This window comes from Bombus impatiens, unplaced genomic scaffold, assembly GCF_000188095.3.
Source record: "Bombus impatiens unplaced genomic scaffold, BIMP_2.2 scf_0121, whole genome shotgun sequence".
Lineage (NCBI taxonomy): Eukaryota > Metazoa > Arthropoda > Insecta > Hymenoptera > Apidae > Bombus > Bombus impatiens.
Window position 1 is genome coordinate 66,414 of NT_176540.1, and position 22,545 is coordinate 88,958.

Sequence of the window (22,545 nt, forward strand, 5' to 3'; positions counted from 1 at the left end):
ATAGTTGATATTAAAGAAAATATATATAATTTATTTAAAATAAATATTTAATTTTTATTAAAAATTAGAATATTTTATATAAAAATTTATTTATGGGATATTAATATTCCTATTAGCTTAAAAGCTTATTATATATATATATATATATTATAAAATAGTTAGTAATAGTATATAATAAATAAACATTAATATTTTATCAAAATATATCTTTAATCAAACATATTACTTATTTTATTTAATATTAATATATATATAAATATATATGTTAATTAATTATAAAAGATTGTATATCTTCAAATTGTCAGATACTTTTCACTGAACACTTGCTAGCTACAGTTTGTCGTACAAGAGCATACTCGTTGTATCACTGTGGAACACACTGATGGAACAGTGTAATCTAAAATACAGTTTGTTGTACAATTTTATAAATGTCGTATTCATTGTAAAACAGTGAACGACACGAAACACAGATTTCTTTTTTCGCGTAGAATCACCCCCTTTCCGCTTGTACCACCAGTTACCAACCACCCTGTATATGTAACGAAGAGAAGATAAAATATAATGTCGACAATAATCTTAATGATATCCTCGCATCAATTCCTGGACTCTGTGATTTGAAGATTAATGGAGAATTTTATACAATTAATTCTATCAATTCTGTAAATTCTATTAATTCTATGAATTCTAATAATCCTATTAATTCCGTGAATTCTATTAATTCTATGAATTCTATGAATTCCATTGATTCTATTAATTTTATGAATTCAATTAATTCTATTAATGTTATCAATTCTATAAATCCTATTAATTCTATTAATCTTATGAATTCCATTAATTCTATGAATACTATTAATTCTATTAGTTCTGTGAATTCTATTAATTCTATTAATTTTATTAATTCTATAAATCCTGTTAATTCTATGAATACTATTAATTCTATTAATCCTATTAATTCTATGAATCCTATTAATTCTATGAATACTATTAATCCTATTAATTCTATGAATTTTATTAATCACCTTCATAATCATAGAATGTTCTATATCTAACGAAGAGAAGAACAGGTTTCGAATGTAAAAAGTTGAATCCCCTACAAAAAATTCTGTTAACGATTACTAATATTACTGGCGAAAAGATTATGCAATTTTGCAAGTAATTAAATTTTAAAAATTGCACAATTATATGGCGGCACATGTTTGGGTGTGTCAAATGTTCGACACCAAGAAGAGCATGGAAAAAGTTAGTGAATTACATTGAAGATACCATATAGGAAAAAGTGAAAGATAATATTGAACAAGAACGTGGAAGATAATCGTTTTGCATTGAATACAATACCAGATAAGATTCGCTGATAGCAACGTTGACGCGGCAGAATGGATTCAATCTGACGAATCATCTTCAATTGATCATGACATTAATGTTATATGTACTTCGAATAATGGATTGAAACACGAATATAGTGGTAATGATGATATTCTCCAAAGTTTTGAAGTATGTGACGTCTTAAAAATAGAGCTAAGGTGGTAGAAGGTACAAAAGGAATGTAACTCTACCGAATTAAATCCGGTGAAAAAGTTGATTTAGCAGCTAAAACCACTTGGCATCCATAAATCTTTAATGGGATCATACTCAATTTCATTATTTGTATTGCTGTTATTAATATTTATGTTCTTTCTTGAAATGTATAAAACAAAGATGAACACTTTTCTATTTAATTTCATTATTTGTATTGCTACTATTAATATTTATGTTCTTTCTTGAAATGTATAAAACAAAGATGTATTTACCAAGATGAACACTTTTCTATTTAATTTTATTACTTGTATTCTCATTATTATAATCCATGTTTTTTCTTGAAATATATAAGACAAAGATGTACTTGCTAAGATGAACACCTTTCTATTTAATTTCATTGCTTTTATTTTCATTATTATAATCCATGTTCTTCCTTGAAATATATAAAACAAAGATGTACTTGCTAAGATGAACACCTCTCTATTTAATTTCATTATTTGTATTACTATTATTAATATTCATATTGTTTCTTGAAATATATAAGACAAAGATGTACTTGCTAAGATGAACACGTTTCTATTTAATTTTATTACTTGTATTCTCATTATTATAATCCATGTTTTTTCTTGAAATATATAAGGCAAAGATGTACTTGCTAAGATGAACACCTTTCTATTTAATTTCATTGCTTTTATTTTCATTATTATAATCCATGTTCTTCCTTGAAATATATAAAACAAAGATGTACTTGCTAAGATGAACACCTCTCTATTTAATTTCATTATTTGTATTACTATTATTAATATTCATATTGTTTCTTGAAATATATAAGACAAAGATGTACTTGCTAAGATGAACACCTTTCTATTTAATTTCATTGCTTTTATTTTCATTATTATAATCCATGTTCTTCCTTGAAATATATAAAACAAAGATGTACTTGCTAAAATGAACACCTTTCTATTTAATTTCATTACTTGTATTGTCATTATTATAATCCATGTTCTTTCTTGAAATATAAAAAACAAAGATAAACTTGCTAAGATAAACACCTTTCTATTTAATTTCATTATTCGTACTGTTATTATTAGTTTACATATCCTTTTCTGAAATACACAGAACATAAGATGAACGTCTTCCCATCTAATTTTATTATTTGTATTACTATTATTAACATGTACGTCCTTTTTCAGATACCTAGAACAAAGATGAACTTCTCCTTGAACATGAGGGAATTAACTGCCCTATCATCTAAAAATTCCTTTATCCGCACATCTTTATTCCCCCAATTAGTTCAGATAACTGAGGTTCTACTGTGCCTATATTTACAAAGCCATCTCACCCAAGCACTTTGATTCATTCATTCTCTTTGTCCCATTCATACTGACTCCGACCTACTCCAAGACTAGTTGCCCTTTTATTATACCTTTGTCTGTTTGCTCAAAACTCTCCTTGATCCACTTTTTACTAATCTGTCTTTTTATTTCTCTTTCTCCTGCAGTCTCTCCAGCCATTCTACAATCCTTCTATCCCATCTTTCGCCTACTACGTCCTCCAGCCTGACACCTCTTTCGCTTTCGCTGCAGTCCTTTGTCACGTGCTCTGAACTCCATCCAACGAATCGAGTTAGCAGAGGTAAACAAACTCACGCGATTGGAACAGAAGCGTATTCGCAAGCTTCAGAGATACCGTATCGTAAACCCGAAAGCTGGAAACTGGGCCCAAAGGTACATTTCCACGTGACAGTACGTTTGCACATGGTACAAAGTGACGAAGCTCCTCTCTAGGAGTCAGACAGGCAGCAACACAATGTACTGTTCTAATTTTTAGCCTCGTGACTCCAAAGTCACGACTTAGAGTCCTACGACCTAAATTTGATGATGTGATTTTCACACTCATGACACTAAATGATACAACCTTTGTTGTGAATATTAGACTCTTTTTGTCATGACGTTGAGCTTGCTTCGTCTTACGCTGTCACAACAGCAACTATCGTGACTTTTACTGTCACATGGAGATCTGTGTGACTCGTGTGAACCAGCTCCTCAGCTCAACTGCTGATCTCCTACTTGCCTCACGAATGTTTCGTTTCCCTCTATCAACTGCAGTCGTTGAGAGTACAACAGGCTCCTCCCAATCTATCCACGCACGGATCACACCTTCTATCCTCAGTATCTATTTTCCCAATTTTCCCAAAATTCTACACTCTGCTTGTTCTGTTAACTCTCGGCCTCCTCTTTCTTTTCTTAGATAACCTGGCAGCCCCATCGTTCGGACATATTTGTACCTATCATTTTATTTCGAATATTTGCTACTAAATAGACGTAAAATATTCATACTAACTGAATAAATAATAAAAGAGCCATAATATTGTTTTTTTTAACAATCGCGTAGCTGTTGCACTTGCACTTGGTGCCAACGTTTCCTGGACATCGCAGTCTGCTTCTTCAGCGCAGACCTGAAACTGAGGGTCCCTGGCCCCGTTGTTTCCATTTTTACCGAGCGACGTTCCGCTTAGCTGATCGAACTGATCAACCAACTCGCGAGTTCTAACTGTCACAAAATCTAACCGGAAGCTGTTCAATTCGATCAGTCAATCGAATTGCAAGACCCGTAAAGTGCACTTGCAAATCGTACGGATGTGACACTCGTGGACCAAAATCATCTGACGAGAGTTTGAAATCTGAAAATGTCGAACACGTTTCTACGTGTTTTCGTTTTCGTACTTTCGATAGCATTCTGTACGATAAACAGATTCTATGCGAATGTTTGGCGAGCTCGCTCTCGTACAACAAACTGTGCAGTTCTCGGCCATTTCAATGTCTCAGCGCAGCTCCTTTCGCTTGCACTTTTTAAGCTTAGAAAGAAATAATAAACAGATATAATAGAAATTGCCTGTGTAACTCGTCCGCCAAGATATTTCTCCAGATCCTCAGATTTGAAATGACAAACTGGCCGCAAATACATTTAAAACAAAAAAGAGGGGAGAACTGTTTAATTGGAAAAAGGGGTGAAATTCAGAAGACCAATCAGAAGGAGGACCTTCTTCCACCTTAATTAAAGAGCGACGAGGAGAAGAGAAAGAGAAAGTTGGGGAAGAACGTTTGCCTGTAATTATCGTTCAAAAAGTACGCTTCGCTCGTAACAGCAAACCCTGTGATGTTTCGTGTTCAATCGGCTAATCGATTGCAGAAAATTACAGGTTTCTCGATAAAACACGTATGTCCATTTCCAACGATATCTCGCGTCTACAACTTTCGAAAGATAATATTTATTAAATGAAGCTGATAGAAATTCGTTTGTTTCTAACAAATGTTCGTCTCGTGTTTAAATAATCTTCGCTGAAGGAGATCTTCATGCTGAACACTTTACGCTGCGGAACTTAAAATTAAAATAAAATCGAAACGGAACGGTATGCTTGCAAAATCGTAAAAAGTTTGTCGATTTTACTAAAATTTCACGGTTAATCGACAGTGGGAAATCTTTTCACGGCAACGCATCGATGTTGTTGTAAGTCGATCAAAATAATGTTGGCATTTTTATATAATAATTAAGAGGCGATAAAAATTAGATTAAATAATTAAAATAAAATTTTGGAGGCGATTTACAAGCAACCAGGTGAGTTAGTATTCACAGTGACATAATTCGATCAATATTTCGTGTAATTACACCAAGTGTGGGATGAAATAGTCGAGTAACGTGACTTTCAAGGGACACGTGCTTACAAATATCTGAATAATATTTCGCAAACATTTCGAACAACCTGTTGATTGGTATCGAAATATTCGAAAATTTTGCCAACAAATGGAAAGAAATTTCTAAACCTAAGCTCACGTTTCATAAATATACTTTGCTCGTTTCAAGCATTAAATTCATCGTCACTGTCTGAAAAGAAGCCTTCAAGTAATGAATTTCTTACTTAACGCTTTACTGACCGCTAGCGGTTCAACAGCATACGCACGTCCGACCGGCAAATTAGGCGCAGATTCTCCCTGGCGCCGGCTCTGTTTCGCTTTAGACTCTCCAATACCATTCTTTTCGTTCATCGCGAACGCTACGTGTTTCAAATTGGTATAAAACTGTGTGAGCTTACAAAGCAACGCAACTGACGCAACCGAGCAAGGTGCCTTAGTACCAAATAACAAATTACTGTTCAAATAATGAAAAAGATAGTCGGCGACAAAAAGCCGATTAATAGGCTGTCGGTCGGTAAACGTCGGCGACAAAAAGTCGATTAATAGGCTATCGGTCGGTAAGCGTCGGCGACAAACAACCGATTAATCGGCTATCGGTCGGTAAAGCGTTGATCATTGGCAAGCGTACGCGTGAAAAACATTCAACTGAAAATTAAAACCTCAACTGCGAGCCATAACTGAAATTTCTAGCCCGATCAATAAATCTGGCTGAATGACTGCGCAGAAATTCGCGTTTTCGCAAGAAGATGCGAAGCAGACTTAACAAAACTGAAATAATCAACACGCTTTGCTCGTTGCTCGAGCTTTCGGCAAGCCTCTGACCGGCTAAATAATCGAAATGTGAAACGTGAAATAACTATATCGAAGCTGACGTACAAATTTGAATATCTTTATTCATTGATATCTTCGCGCTGACAATTAAAAGGTCGCATACAGTTAACGTGGATCGGAATATCGATACAAACGCACCGGTTCCAAATCATCAGAAATTGTAAACACACTTACGTACTTGCACGTGTATCTGTGTCGATATCCCGAGCCCGGTGATTACCTATATTAAATATCTATCGTTAATTCTTCGAAACCAGCTGTCCATCGTTCAGACAGCTGTTTCTCTAAGTCTTGTTTTTACGTTTACATTCGAGAAAAGGAGCTTGATCTTGTCAAAGTTTGAAACGAAAGTACAAGTACTTAACATCGTTACGTAGACGATTAATCGACAAATTTGCTGACAGATTATTCGTTCTTTTAACTAGTTGTTGGATGATGCTTTATGGATGCAACAAATTTTGTAACACATATTCTTACGCAAAGAAATCATCATACGAATTTCTTTTTTTTTTCTATTTTCTTAAAGTACCTTCTTATTCCCGTTGAGAATGGATCGATTATGGAAGTTACAGTAATTTTTCTGATTTAACCTCGTTTTACGTTTTATATCCAGACGCCTGTAAAACGATTTCGTCGACACGCAAAATTTCTTCGAAATTGATCGAAATTGTCAGGTGTCTCTGCAGTTGAATCCTCCATGTGTTCGACATATTTCGTTCGAAATATATTAATTTGAAATATTGTTTCACATTAACTCTGCACTAACACTAATTCTTTAAAAATTGTTTAAAAATTGTTTACAAATTGCCACTCTGCAAAGAACGTCGATACAATAAGAAAAAGAAGAAGAATATGAGGCAAGGTGGAACTGCCGTTTATTTTGCATCGCTGTGCTTCCTGAAATGCTGAAAGCAGACAGACGTTTGCACGACACCAACAAGTTACAGTGAGTTGATGGCGCCCCCATGCGTTCACCGACCATTTTTCTGTTTCTAACGATCCTGATCTTATCTTGTACCATCGTTTGAACATCAACAGGTAAGTGACTGTTCTCGATCGAATGTCTGGAATATTATCAAGTGAGCAATTGCTTGAGCTATTTAAGCTATGAACGTTGTTCGTAAACGAATTAAGACATCGAAATAATTTTTTACATAAAATTTCTGTACTTCTGTAATTGTGATATACAAAAGAAGGACAGAGCGACAAAGTGGAAACAATTGTACAAAAGAAATAGCTGCTATGGTAAAGCAGCTGCAGCCATTGATGTTGTCAAAACCACATTGCACAGAGCCCTGGGTCTATCTCGAGAATATTCTCAACCAATAGAAGCCTTCCAAACTGTGTTTTCGCGGAAGTATTAGTATTTCGTTTAAAAGAAATGGAGAGCCTATTATTTGGTCTAACAATAATGAACACACCCAAATATTAGGTTGTTCCAAAAGCTTCTTTCGTTTAATAAGGAAATACTAGATGCACATCATTCTTTGTTTTATATTATTTTATTGAATTATAAGTAATCTGTTCTATTGGGACAAAATAATTCAATAAAAGAATATTATAAAACGAAAGATGTTGCACATTTATTTCCTTGGAAAAAGAAGGAAACCTTTGGAACAACAGGTGCGTCTCTTACAAGACACTGACGCTGTCTTTAAAATTATTTTTTCTTTTTTTTTTTTGCACTTTCCGTGTCCAGTTTCGAAAGTTTATTTCGTGATATTTCCATAAACAGATATTGATAGTATGTGTATATTTTTTACAGATCAATTAATAAGATCAAAATATCAAGAAATAAATTTTGAGGCAATTTTTTCCTAGCGTTCCCGTGTCTCCCCAATCCTCCGTTTTGCGTAATTGTGCAGGACACAATTGGAAACACAAGAATAGAATTATGCGACGATAGCAATGAAAATACTATTACAAAAGCTAGATTTGTCCATGGAGGATTGAACAGTATTCTTAAATGATATCGATCTTGATTAAAGTGCCAAAAAAAAACTTTTGGCTATATTGCTCCTTAAACGTGATTTTCATTCCATGAAATATGACTTGAAACGTTTTCCTAACATTTCGAATGTGTAGCGTTGTGAGATTTGAAATGCACACGGTAAATTAGGAAAATATTGATCGTGTAAGAAAGAATCATCCAACAAATATTCACATATTTTATTAGAAAAAACGACTTACGGAGTAATTATTGGTAGATTAGTGATATAATCAATCGTTAACTAAAAATATCTACACTCGTCTGGCTTTCAGAAATAAATGTAAGCATATAAAAATCGTCGTAAAGTCGAATTTAAAAAAAAATGCGGTCGTTCACGTTCGCGATTGTCAACTTAAAGAATAATATCGAAGAATTAAATAAGATAGGAACTCAAAATAACGCAGAAACATTTGAGCGTTTCGTTAGAGCGCGTTTAACAGAATTTTATACAGAAAATTCGCGGACATGTGAAACTTGTTCCGAATAAACGACGTTCGATCGGACAATCATTTAATCAAACACTTTATTAAGTATCGCGGTAAGAATTTTTCTCGGTTAATCAATTAACCAAAGAAACGATCAATTAGTTAGCTAAGCGATTTCATGGAGAATCGAGAAAGGAACTTTGTCGATCGATTTTTTAAACAATTTGCAGTTAAATTCGTTTGAACTTAATTCACATCCGTTACCTTCAACAATAAATAATTAATTCGTATACAAAGAAGAATTGACGTTTAATACGTTTCCATTTCTATTCTGACAAACTCATAGAAGCTTAATTATTTATTGTTTACAATTATGTGGAATACAAAACGTTTTACTCGTCGACACTTCGCAGTTTCGAACATAATGTTTTCTATAAATTACGTTCGCAAAATAACGTAGAAAAATACACGCAGCTTCTGCGTCTCGCAGCGATAAACAAAACGTTACATCGAACTGCAAAACATCCATACAGTTGTTGCTCTCTGTTCTTATCTCGTAGTTCAATCTGTACAGATAATTGCTCGTCTTAATTCTTCAATTATTCAGCAATTACTTAGTAAAATATTGTACGACACATTCTTCGAATATCCACCTTTCTGTTACGATCGTAACAAATCGTAAAGATTCAGAGTGTTTGTGCTACAAGTAAATGGGCAATGATCAACTCTCAAAGAGACAACACTAGAAATGCAATGAAAAATGCACTTATTAGTACTTTAATAAGCTAATACTTATCTCCTATTTATCACGTATCCGTTTACGAAGTTAGAAAGAAAGTAATAAAATAATACTACGATGAAAGCTACAATGTCATACTTTAAAATAAATTACACAGTTTCAAGCAAATTAACTGATTTAGGACATCCACAATGGTTTTCTGAATTCATCGTAGTTGATCTCTTAGAATTATCGATGATTTTATATACTGTTTACGTTTCGTTCACTGGGTATTCTGAAACCTAGTATTTCAGGTCATGTGCACATTCTTTATGGACCAATCGGTGCCTCTGACCGGCCAATGAGAACCGTCTTCTGGTCACCCGGTCCCGACTGGACCAATGAGAACGGCCTTCCAATGATTGGCTAATCAGAGACACCGCTTTCACCATAGCAAGTACAAAACATAACCTAAAGCGGTGAGTTTCAGGGTAAGCCTAGAGAAGTTCTTAAATGTCGGCTCACAAAGTAATATACAGTGTAAGTCAGTTGACATGACAGTCATGAGTCATGTGACAGCTACGACAAAGGTCGTAGTAGACCAAAGGATACAGTACACCAAAATAAGAAGGAATTTCGAATTACAGCTTAATTTGCAACGCTAGGCATTGCTTAGATCGGCAATTTCCTGGCGAATGGTCGTGCTGGTCTTATTTCCTGACCAGCTCGCTTTCCGGATCTGAATCCATTCGATTATTAGTTCTGAGACATTAGAAATCTTTTGTTCATAAAACTTCAATCGACAGTGCTGAAATTCTTCGTCAGCGTGACGACCAAAGTTGCCGACAAATCCGCGTAAACATTTAGGACAATTTCGACGATATATGACGCGATGCATTCATGCTTCTATGTGAGCTGTATCTCTGATCACTTGGAGCAATTGGTCTGAACATAGGTAAGCGACCATTACAATATAAAAGAAGCTGTCACTCGAAAACGAGATCATATCAGGTATATACGTTCACGCGGACTTTTCTTCTTATTTTAGTGTGCTGAAGCAGTCGCTGCTGCATTAATACACCCTGTGAACAGCTACATACATATGTATGTGGCCAATGTTCTCAGTATGCCTAGCAATATGATCTTTGATCTTACGAAGTCTACCGGCGCTCGCTGTATAACATACAACTGCTGCATATGTAACATAATTGTATAACGTGTTACACAGAAGTGTTGTGTAACGCGTCTTTTTTTAAGGCGTTATACAACTTTGCTGTACAAAGGTCCAATTGCGCGCAAGCATGAGCTGATTCTCTATGAAAAAGTAAGAAGAAAACGTGGATAAAAATACATAGAACGGTGGCTAAAGCGGAATATCCTCAATAGGAAGGAAAAGGAGGCAGCTAATTGCAAGTGGAAAATGCAGAAAAGGAAAGAAATCGTTTGGTAGAGGAAAAAGGAAAAGGTGTTCTACGTAATTTAAAAATAGCCGCTTTAAAACACTCATTAAAAGATTGCTAGTAGAAACTACTGTTACTCCAAAACAAAATCATATCGAGCATATATTTACATAAACTTTTCTTCTTATTTTAGCGTGCTAAATCAGCTTCTGCCGCGCTTCACACATGTTCTGACTCATCCTGCGTAACACGATTGATAAGCAACTACGATGAATTCAAAGCAAGCTACACGTTTAGATAAAAAATTATTCGTTTACAAGCACATACATGTTCCTTTTTTGAAATTAAAATTAACCGTACATACAAGGAATAGTTGATTTCGGCAGATACACCGCAATTATCTGTCTAGACAGACTCCTAAGTACAAAATTGTATTTTCATTTGTCATTCACATTAGTATAGCGAAGAAAGGAAAGGAATCGATTATTCAGTCGTTCATGTGAATAGTTATGAATCATTCTTATTTTTATATACCTACGCTATGTCACTCGGGACAGTTTATAATAATAGATTCTAATAAATAAATTTCCTTAGATTAAAGCGTGAAAAATTTCTACATCAGAAGCGAGAAAATCCGAAGAAAATCCACTCGGAGTGTATTTCCTCTATGTACATGCAATGTTTTGTTCTGAATGAGAAAATACATAAAAAATTTCAATTCCAATTCCTTCATTTCTCTTCACTTCATATTGTTCACTCCTTGTAGAAATTTTAGAAATAACCTCAATACAAATACGAGCGCGTAATTTACGGAATTCTTTAATTTCTTTAATTATTCGAACGAATTCGTTTCATAGATTTCTTGCAAAAAAAAAAGGTCAATTTCGCATTTTTGAAAAATATTTCTATCCGGAATGTCACATTGCCGTTAAAATGATTTTTGTACCCGATAATTTCCCATTTGAATCTCCACAGAAATTGAACGTGATAATTCCCGTGTTTATTGAACAAGACTTTTCCTTTTATTTTCGTTTTGCAAAAAATCTATAAACCCGTTTGTTATTCGTGTTTCTCGTAAAAATTCTACAATCTAATTTTTATGACTTTTCGGTAAAAACTTTTGCATCTAATATGTTTGCAATTTTTTGCAAAAATCTGGGATTACAATATTTGCAACGACTCCTGCAAAATTGTCAAAGGCTAAAAAATTTAATATTCAGCGTTCCCCTCTGAATACGTAGTTGCAAAAAAATTGCAATTCTAACTTTCTTCAGTTTCTTTGCGAATGTTCTAAAATCTAAATGTTCTTAATCTTCCTGCAAGACACTTCTCCCTAGTTCTCCCTCTAAAGTCATACATTTTTGCAGAAACCTGACAAACATTTGAACGTAGTAGTCTTCATTAATTTCTTTATTATTAAGAATAAAGAATATTATTAATAGTAATAATAGTATCATTAATTTCTTTATCAGTAGCATCTTCTATTTTCCGGAGAAACATACTTCTTCCTTTTTCAAAAATTCCCTAAACTACCAAAAATCCCAGTTTTTTCCCTCGCTCCTCGTTATATTCATCGCGTGACTTTAGTAAAAATTAGTAGCCCCAATTGCTTCTCCTTTCGATACTCAAAAATCTCCACATACCATGTGCTCGAATGTTTTTCCAAAAAGAACTCCGAACAATAAAAACGTTCTGCTTCAATGTTTACATTAAAAATCGCTGAAAAAAGTTGCGAGGAGATTTAATGTTTTGCAAAGAAGCGCAACAATGTACGCTTTCTGCAAAAGCAATTTCCGATAATATTTGTCAGAATGTTTCTCGTGAAAATGTCTGCAATTAGGATTTTTCGCTTTCACACGAAACTTGTCTCACTTTTTGTTGAAAGAAAGTGAAAAGGACTTCACCCAAGTAGATTTGCAAAAAACGTTGCATCATGTGATTTGTATTACTTTGGATTCTCGTTCGGCGACTTAATTTTCACTGAAATTAGCAACCGGCCTCTTATCCAACGCATAAAGCAATAATATACAGCTCGGCTATTAGCCAGGTAATTTTTACTTTACTTTTAGATAAATATCAATAGATAGGTATCTTATTTAATAGTGCTTTATCTCATATTAAAATGGTTCATATCAACTTGTTTTTTTTTTCTTTTTAGAAGTTATATTCAAATGAAATATATATTTGAATAAACGAAAACCATAGCAAGACTGATAATTCAAGAGAAATATTTACACGTCTAATTTAAAGCTAATTATAATATTCCTTCAAATCGTACTAAACTATAAGTACGATTTACGACGATAAAGAATGAAATTAGAAATTTCATTAAGATGAAAATATTTCAGTAGATTGTATTTGTAATTGAAATCCATTGTATAATCAAGAAAGAGAGAGAAAGAGAGAGAGAGAGGGAGGGAGAGAGGGAGATGTTTCCCATAATTGAAAGACCTGAATTTTAAATTAAAACTCGAAATGTAATTACACATCTTTCACGAAAAAATTACTCCATTATATTTATTGGGTTTTTACCCATTCCACATAATTAATAACTAAAGTGAATCATTATAACAAATGACGAGAAATATAAATCGTGATTTAAATTACAAATCTTCTGGATTAATTTAATTGAAGATTCTTTTCACAGAAAGTAACCTAATTTCCAATAGTAGCAATTAATAATAGTCATTTTCAATGCTCTATGTTCGTATTCTGTCTCTCATTAGGAAATCGCGAACCTAATCGGCAAATGCAATCTATATTTTCGTAATTCGATCATATTTATCATCCTAACTTCGCTAAATATAAAAACTAATTGGAACGAGAGGAGTAATTAAGACTAAGAAAAAAAAAAGAAAAAATAAATCACATTTCCAATCGAACGTTTAACAAACACAGGACTCACAGCATTATTCGATCTATTAATTGTCTTCGTACAATTCGCGTAACACGTTTAATTAAAAGTAGCTATAAAAATCACATTATCGATAATTTCACGTAAAAATTAAAGAAGAAAAAAAAACACATAATTATAGAAAATTGCACGAAAGTTGCATATATCCCTATGCTTTCACTTTAATACTGATGCACTAACTACACTTACGCTCGAAAGATTGCACTATCGACTACCTCACCTTTACAGTTATAAAAATCACTATTAAAAAATATAGTGAAATACTGGTCGTTTGAGTACGCTATCGAGTAGAAAATTCCTTACGTTAGATACAAGAGTGATAGACGTACATATTTTAAAGAAGAAGAAGAAGAAGAGATAGGAAAGAACGAAGAGATATAAGATTAATTTTTAATACGTAATATTCGTAATTAGTAAGTTGTACGGTCGCAATTTCAGTGAACTATACTTCTCTTACCTACGAAATTCTTCATACAGTAATTCTCATTCTCGTATTGGAAAATTTATCTGTTCGTTTAGTATATCACCTAGTTTCACCTTTAGTTTCTCTTTCCCCTTGGTTCTACACTTTGTGTCAAAAAAAGAAAATAATAATAAACGTGCGTTATACATTCAACGAATCTAGTATAAGCCTGCTGCCTTTTTACAATAAGCTTGGCCATTTGGTCTTTCAAATTTTCCAAATTTTCCAAATTTTCCAGCAAACCATCAGCATTTGTATCGATCAGTTAACTAATCCGAGAGCTCATCAGACTGTTCTCGGAATTGTCAGGTGAAGCTATTCAAAATCGCTATGTACAAATTTGTATTCTCAACCCTTTGCACTCCTGTGTCGAGTGTGACTCGACATCAGCAGCTCCGTTGTCGAGTGTCAGTCGACATTCTTTCAGTGCCACCTTTTTTTTTGTGAAACGTGCAAAAGAAAAGGAGGATTACATCCTGGAAATTGTTCCAAGATATATCATACACTTAAATACCAGTTTTGTTCACATTATTGTTGTATTTTCTAATTTTTAAGTGAATTTCTTTCTTCCTTTATTTATTTAAATTGTCTTAGTTTTTAGTTAAAGTAAATAAAACACTTAAAAGCGTTAGCAGATGCTAACGAAATTGAAATGAAATTCTGAGTGCAAAGGGTTAAAGATCAAGCACACTCGACTATCGTCGTTTAATCAGTTGCTTCTTATCGAACACACGGTAGAACCTGCAGCACCCTAACATCCATGCAAATATTTTTATCCAAATGCAAAAATTATGCAAATATCCGTCCAATAATTTACCTACGGCGTGTTCAGTAACCAACGACATCGTCAGTCCAATTTGTCGAATGTTCACGTACAAACAAATCGTAAAGACTCGAGGATGATATAAATGAAAAAAGAAAAAAAAATCAAAAGCAACTCGAATGCTCTACTTTCAAAAGTATTGTTCCATGAATTTATATATATATATGAGTATACAGGAAAGTGATATGAAATTGTAGACAGGATGTATAACAGTGAAGGACAGAAGTATTGTTCATGGACTAATACTTTTGAAAGTAGAGTATACTTGAACAATTCATGGAACAATACTTTTGAAAGTATATATATAAGTATACAGGAAAGTCATACGAAATTGTAGACAGGATGTATAATAGTGAAGGTCAGAAGTATTGTTTATAGAACGATACATGGAACAATACTTTTGAAAGTATATATATAAGTATACAGGAAAGTGATATGAAATTGTAGGCAGGATGTATAATAGTGAAGGTCAGAAGTATTGTTCATAGAACGATACATGGAACAATACTTCTGAAAGTATATGTATAAGTATACAGGAAAGTGATATGAAATTGTAGGCAGGATGTATAATAGTGAAGGATAGAACTATTGTTCATGGAACAATACTTTTGACAGTAGAGTATACTGGAACAATACATGGAACAATACTTCTGAAAGTATATATATAAGTATACAGGAAAGTGATATGAAATTGTAGACAGGATGTATAATAGTGAAGGTCAGAAGTATTGTTTATAGAACAATAGAGTAGTATACTGGAACAAGTATAGTAGAGAGTACTGGAGTAGTAGAGTATACTGGAACAATACATGGAACAATACTATTGAAAGTATATATGTAAGTATGCAGGAAAGTGATATGAAATTGTACACAGGATGTATAATAGTGAAGGTCAGAAGTATTGTTTATAGAACAATACTTTTAATAGTAGGGTATACTGGAACAATACATGGAACAATGCTTTTGAAAGTATATATATAAATATACAGGAAAGTGATATGAAATTGTAGACAGGATGTATAATAGTGAAGGATAGAACTATCGTTCATGGAACAATACTTTTGATAGTAGAGTATACTGGAACAATACTTTTGAAAGTATATATATAAGTATACAGGAAAGTGATATGAAATTGTTATATATATGTTAAAGTCAGGTTGGCATTTTGGGGCGTTCTATGAACCTTTACTTACTTTACCGTCGCGAATGTAGCTAATATTTATCAGTACGAATGTGGGCACTACAAGAGGCTATGAGTAATGACGATAGGATGATAGTGACAACGAATTCAGGTTCGATAACGAATCCACGGTCCATGGGAGGACAAGTATCAACGTAATACTCGATTCGGCTAACTTCTCGATAACTCAATCAGCAATTCGTCCAACGACTAACTAACAAACTAACTCTCCCTTAATCCAAAAGAAACTGCCCTTATATACTTCTGTCCCCATCTCTCGGGTCAATCTTTGTTTTTAAGGAGCGCCATATAATCATTTCGTACCTCTGTCAGGTACACGTCCTTCCCGTGACCGTGGCTACATCCAGTGACCCGCTATGTCATTTCGAGCCCGAACCCATCGTCATAAAGTCAGATTGGAACATTAAAACTATTCCTTATTTTTATTACTTAAGTGCAGCTATAGTAAAAGTCTGGACTAGAGTATTGGGGTTTTTCCCAACATTCCGCACGGGAAATCCCGCTGTCCTTCCATCTCCGACATATATATTATATAATATATGTAATATATATAATATATATAATATATTATATATTATATTTATATAATATATATTATATAATATATGTAATATATATTATATATATTACATATATTATATTTATATAATATATATTATATATATTACATATATTATATTTATATATATATTATATTTATATAATATATATTATATAATATATGTAATATATATTATATATATTACATATATTATATAATATGTATTTTTATTATATATAATATATAATATATATAACAATTTCATATCACTTTCATGTATATATATAATGTGTTTAAATAATAAAATAAATAATAACAAAAAATGAAAATCTTGTGTGTAGTAAGCAAATTAGGCAGAGGGCAAACGCATTGCACTGAGCGTTCAAGGGGAAAGAAAGCTGCTGAGAGAAGTCGGAAAAAGGTGTGGAAATGTTGCAAAAATCACGAACGTTTACAACGTTAAGAGACATACAATTAATATAATATAAATTGTCTGTAATATGATCGATATAATGAAAAGCAAAAACGTGCGTGTTTTGAGAAGTAGAAAAACTTCGATGGACTTGAAAAATAAATACCTATGCTCTGTTGTATAGTAATACTAATAAATCAGCAACAAAGAGACGCTAATATGTAGCGTATGAAGATGTTTTGGAGTTTGGATAAATCATATCATCAACGTTTCAAATCCTCGTGTTGAAAAAAAGAAGATTACAGTGAAACTGACGACGACAAAAGCCTTCTTATTTGGAAACGTTTTTGACATTAGAGAAAGATATCTTAATTAGACGATTTGAGGCATAAACAGAATATAATTGGACTACACAACGCGTCTAAAGACAACATTTTTCCTGATGGAATTCATCGTTTGTTTGATTGATCTCAATTGAAAAATAATCGAACAATTAACGTTATTATTTTTTAAGTAGAATTTTTTGAATTTCATCGAGGTGATTGGATTATTCATTCGTGTGATAATATAATATTTGATGTTATCAAAACTCTCTCAGCTAATTCGAGTACCGCAGGTTCCACTGTATTTCGTTCGATGCAAATTTAACTTTCGCCAGCTACCTTTTTACATTAAGCTTCGCAGTATTTCAAGAGAAGCTTTCAAATTTTCCAGCAAGCCATCGACGCGTTTACATTGACCAACCTGCCAAAATGAGCTGATCAGAATTTTGCAAAATTATCGAAATATCATAAGGTCAAAGAGAAATTGTAATTCTTAAAAAGAGAGCAGTTTTAACTTGCCTTATTTAATTAGTTTCCCTGTTATCGTATACTTTAGTTTGAGCGTAGAGTTCAGTTTCAAGCGCTTGACGCTTCAGCAAGCAGCTTAACTCGACAAGCAACGTAACTTCCTTTTTTGACACGTCAGAGAAATTTTGTCGAACCTCGTAAATTCTTCGTAAAACTTCAATTTGACTAGATTTTATCCTTATGAATAATTAAACAAGCTAACTACCATCCTTTTCCAAATAGAAAAACTATATAGCGTTCCGAACGAGAAACCAATCCTCCTTCCTCTTTTCGTTAACCCTAAGCCCTAACACTATGGTTAATTACTAGCTGTCGAGTACACGAATCGCTGTAATTTACAATATGTACAACAACTAAGCGAATGCACTTTCCTTCGAAAACAAAAGGAGTCAGATAGGACAAGAACGAAGAGAAACTTAAAAATTGAATGGGAAAAACTCGTCCCAATGCATCCTGCGAACATTTCGTATGATCGTTAGCAATATTCGGAATAAATAACGGGGAAAATAAATAATAAGCGAAACGAATCGATATTAATGAAAAAACGGGAATGTTAACATCCGTAGCTACTCGTCGAATCTCTGACTATACTCTTTTGTTTCTTCGACTGATAAAAGGAAATCTAGTTGAATCGAAAATTAGAAAGTTCGCGGCTTTCGAATAGAAACCTGCATAGTAAAATTTCGAATGAAATGATTGCAACCTTAAACCTATCTGGATCAGGACAATTTCATTAGTTTGCTCTAAGTTATTACCTCGCCGGTAATAGAAAATTTGTCCAACTTTCTAAATCCCAGATTCCTTGACCCTTTCAAGTTTCAAAAATATTTCTAATTTCTAGCCCGACGTTTCCCCATCTTTTTCTTTTTCCTTTCTTTTCTTTTCTTTTTCTTTTTTTTTCTTTTTTCTTTCTTTTTCCACTTCGGATTTGTCATGTTCGCTCCTCGAACTCGAACAAGCATCTCAACTTTCCAATTTTCAAATCGCCCACCGATCAAATAAACCGTTTGAAAAAGAAACACGGGGAATGAATGGTGCGAAAAGGTGCTTTCTCCAGACTTAGACGTTTCCCAGATAACGAATTTTCCTGTAATTTCTTCGGTTTTGCCATTAATTTTTTTTCGTAGTAATTTGTTGATTATTCGGCGGTTTTTTTTGTTTCTCTTTCTCTTTGTTTGGGAAAAATGGAAAAACTGCATTGTCTATTGGAATGTCTCAATTAATCAATTAATCAATCAATCAACTAATCGGCTGATCGTTAATATCACTTTTAATGCCCAGCGAAAGATTGCGAGTTAGAAAAATGACTTCCCTGTAATTGTCTGCTTCGTTTCGTTTCCTTTTTTTTTTTTTTTTTTTGCCTCAAATCATCGATTCTCAGTTTCTTTGCTTTACTCGTTCTATGTATTCTATCTCTGTGGCTCGCTGTTTCATTCTGCCTATGTGCTGTATGTGTGTGTATGATATATGTATATGAACATGAATCTCGGTCTAGGGAGCCAATCGATCGATTATTCTGTAAACAAATAATCAAATTGCTACCACAACTGATCCTCTGTCGTAAAACAAAGACCGTGTAATATTTCTGCAATGGAAATATTATCGATCTTTTCGAACTAACATTTTCATCAAAATCTATCATATCGAATCGTACAATGTGATATTTCAATTTAGAAGAACGCAAGAAACTGATAATGTAGGGAAAATATTTACAGTTTACGCTTTCAACGAATCATCGTATTATACGTTGCAACAAAGTGAATCGAAAGGTATCGAATCGTACGATGTAATATTTCAATTAAAGAAAAGAAAAGTATATACGAATAATGTAGGAAAAATATTTACAGTTTACGCTTTCAACGAATCATCGTATTATACGTTGCAACAAAGTGAATCGAAAGTTTCTGGCAGATGTGTTTTAGATCGAAAAACTCAAGACAGGTGTCACTCGATGTTATTAACAAACGAAGTAAAAATATCAATTAATTGAATTGGACTAACAGTAAAGACTCCATAGTTGCTCGCAAGTAGCTGCAGCTTAATTGCTGCTTGCTTATCCCCACCAATGGCGGGATTCCCCTTTGAACCATCGACGCGAGTAACGTGACGCGTCAACTTCTCTTCGACGCTAATTTCACGGAACGCGCGTTCTTTTGACGCATTTCGAATTTCACGAGGAAAATTACACAAGCCGTGTACGTTCTTCTTGTACGGTTTCTACCGATTTCTATCCATTCGACGATACGAATATACATGGAAATTCATTTTCCTCGAAGCTTCTCTACCTGGTGTACCTATCTCTACGGATACGCGTCGATTTGACATAATCGTAAAGTAAGTTTGTAAATTGGTTTAGAAAGATAATAATACAATTGAATAATATCAATAATAATTTAACAATATAATTAGAAATATGAATACGATAAACGAGCCAGCTGTTGACGAAAGTGAACGCCGGAAGTGAACACGAAGAATACAGCGACCATACTTGCGACAAAATTTCTCAAATTTCTAAAAAAAAAATTTCTCAAATCTCGAGTGGATGAAATGCTGTTTCACCTTGTGTATTCGCCTTGGAAAACCTTAGGCAGAACAGAGCAATAAGCTCGGAAGAAGAAACGAAACTCGGTATATGAGTCGCGTAATTGCAAAAATCGCGCAACCAATTGCAGTTGCAGCTGTTCAAATTCAACTTATCGCTTCAAATTCTCACAAACTGCCCTTCTCTATGCGTCCGAATATGTCTATTGGTTTGGCAACTAATTGATTGTGGATTTTGTCATTAAGTGGTAGCGACAGATAGCGTCAGCAGTTCCACTTGATCATCGACAGAAACATGTTGCAATATAGAAAATGTTGCACCGAAGCAGAGACACATGGTGTCTTAAAAAGTGATTGGACAATTTCAATGGCTAAGTCAGTTGCTTTTATTGCAATTTTGTAAGTTCAGGCAGCAAAGATACTGAAAGGTCTTTATTTATGGCGCGGAAAATGGCCAGTCGCTTTCTTCTCGACCACAATGCCAAGAGATGAATTGATGCAAATTCTTCGATTTGATAAAGGTTTGATAAAAGAAGGTTTACGTACAAAATTCAGCACACGTGTAAAAGATGCGCGGAATATATATGATGACATATAATGTTGGACATTATAAATCCTATATATCATCGTTTCATTTATAAATCAACAGCGTATAATTATATTGTCTTCTTTTTTCAAGAAAATTTATGATTTTGTTCATACGTCAAATCGACGCGTAGAGATAGGAATATATAGGAAATGTGAGTAAACCTAGCGTTGAAGATCTGTTTCGTGTTCGTTTCAGCGAGACGATACTAGCGCCAAGACGAAGCTTTTTCGTTTTAAATTTCTCGCCAATCGCATTGTGTTGCGTTGGAGTTTCTCTTTTACGTGAAAAGGCCAATTACTGACTTCCATCTCGAGAGGTTCTGTCTCGAGATAAAGAAAATTACTTTTCTATTATATCGGCTTCTCTTATACTTGAAAAGGCAATCATTGACTATCTCAAAATGAAAAAAAAGATGAAGAAGAGATAACTGACTGTCTCAAAATATGAAATAAAAATTTTCTCGAGTCCTATCCGACCAATCAGGTACCCGGGTACTCGCAATCAGAAAAATACCTGACGCAACCTGCTCGAACACTCTACTCGTGTCACCCGATGTTTACAATATTTCGAAGAATTTATATTTCTGAGTCAATCGAATATCTAAATGAAATATCTTCATTTTTGTACCGAAATATCAACAAGTTAAAGTTCTCAGCAGGTAGGCTGGCTGGCTTCAACATTCCACATATTTCCAGCTGTTGAAAACACATTGGCAAAGGTTGCTAAAATGTACTTGCGTATACAAGTTGCAAGCTCTCAACCTGTAGTTCCAACAGCTGACAATATCGTCAATGTATAGCCTAACAACATACTACTCGAGAATGTTGATTCGTTGGCATTTCCGTACAGAACTAAAAATGTCTACTTTAAAATGATCGTTTGACTGTCTATCAAAAACACATAGATAGAAACATTGTGAACGCCTGTGACACGAGTAGCGGTACTCGAGTGAAACATAGCAAGCATCCGAGTAGCGATAGCTCTACTCTCAGCTATCTCATCTCTGTGGACAAGAACAGTGATAAAGCACGTGGCTAAATTTGAATCATTGCAATCAGCCGCGCTGAGAATAGCTGAGAATGCAGCGCGGTGTATCAGCAGCGAAAGTTTAAGGAAACAGCCAATTAGGCTACCAACGATCCAAGAGGAAATTAAGAGGAATGGAACGAAGCGTGAGAAAAGAGTCGCACAGCGTCCTAATCAACTAGCCCTGCAGGCCTACAAAGCCAAGACTAAACGAAGATGAAAAAACAAGCATCCTACTGACCTGCTAATCTCATGAGATGATACAAGATGACATGTTCTTTTTCCTACCGGGAATAGTCATCCAGGTGACAATTTATAAAGAATATGGAAGAATTTACCGAATGTCCAATAGGACAAACTGTAGAGAGAAATAACTAAGTTTAGAAAGAGAAGCATGTCATGTACCTGGTAGTGATGTTTCTCACCCAGGCATCTCATAAGTAGACTGCTGGTTCTTACGCAATTACAGTTGAACTGGAAAGCGTATGATATGGAAAAACATGCGAGATAGCCAAAGTATAGTGTCATAATATTTAGCGATTGAAATAAGTGTTTCATTAGGTTCCGTTTCTTTAATTGTAGGAACAAACAAATATGAATTTGCATAAGT

General features: G+C 33.9%; 1 protein-coding gene and 2 long non-coding RNA genes across 4 annotated transcripts in view; 2 read left to right on the plus strand and 1 right to left on the minus strand.

The window, feature by feature from the left end:
• LOC100744799 (zinc finger and BTB domain-containing protein 12-like) overlaps window positions 1-22,545 on the minus strand; it is a 71,554-nt gene that overhangs the window by 34,612 nt on the left and 14,397 nt on the right. The gene's annotated exons all lie outside the window — the stretch shown is intronic.
• On the plus strand, window positions 9,635-11,810 carry LOC117151232. The gene is made up of 2 exons (XR_004460997.1): window positions 9,635-10,639; window positions 10,768-11,810. It is a non-coding gene; the product is annotated as an uncharacterized LOC117151232 (long non-coding RNA).
• Window positions 19,917-21,323, plus strand: LOC117151235. Its single transcript, XR_004461001.1, has 2 exons — window positions 19,917-20,113; window positions 20,189-21,323. It is a non-coding gene; the product is annotated as an uncharacterized LOC117151235 (long non-coding RNA).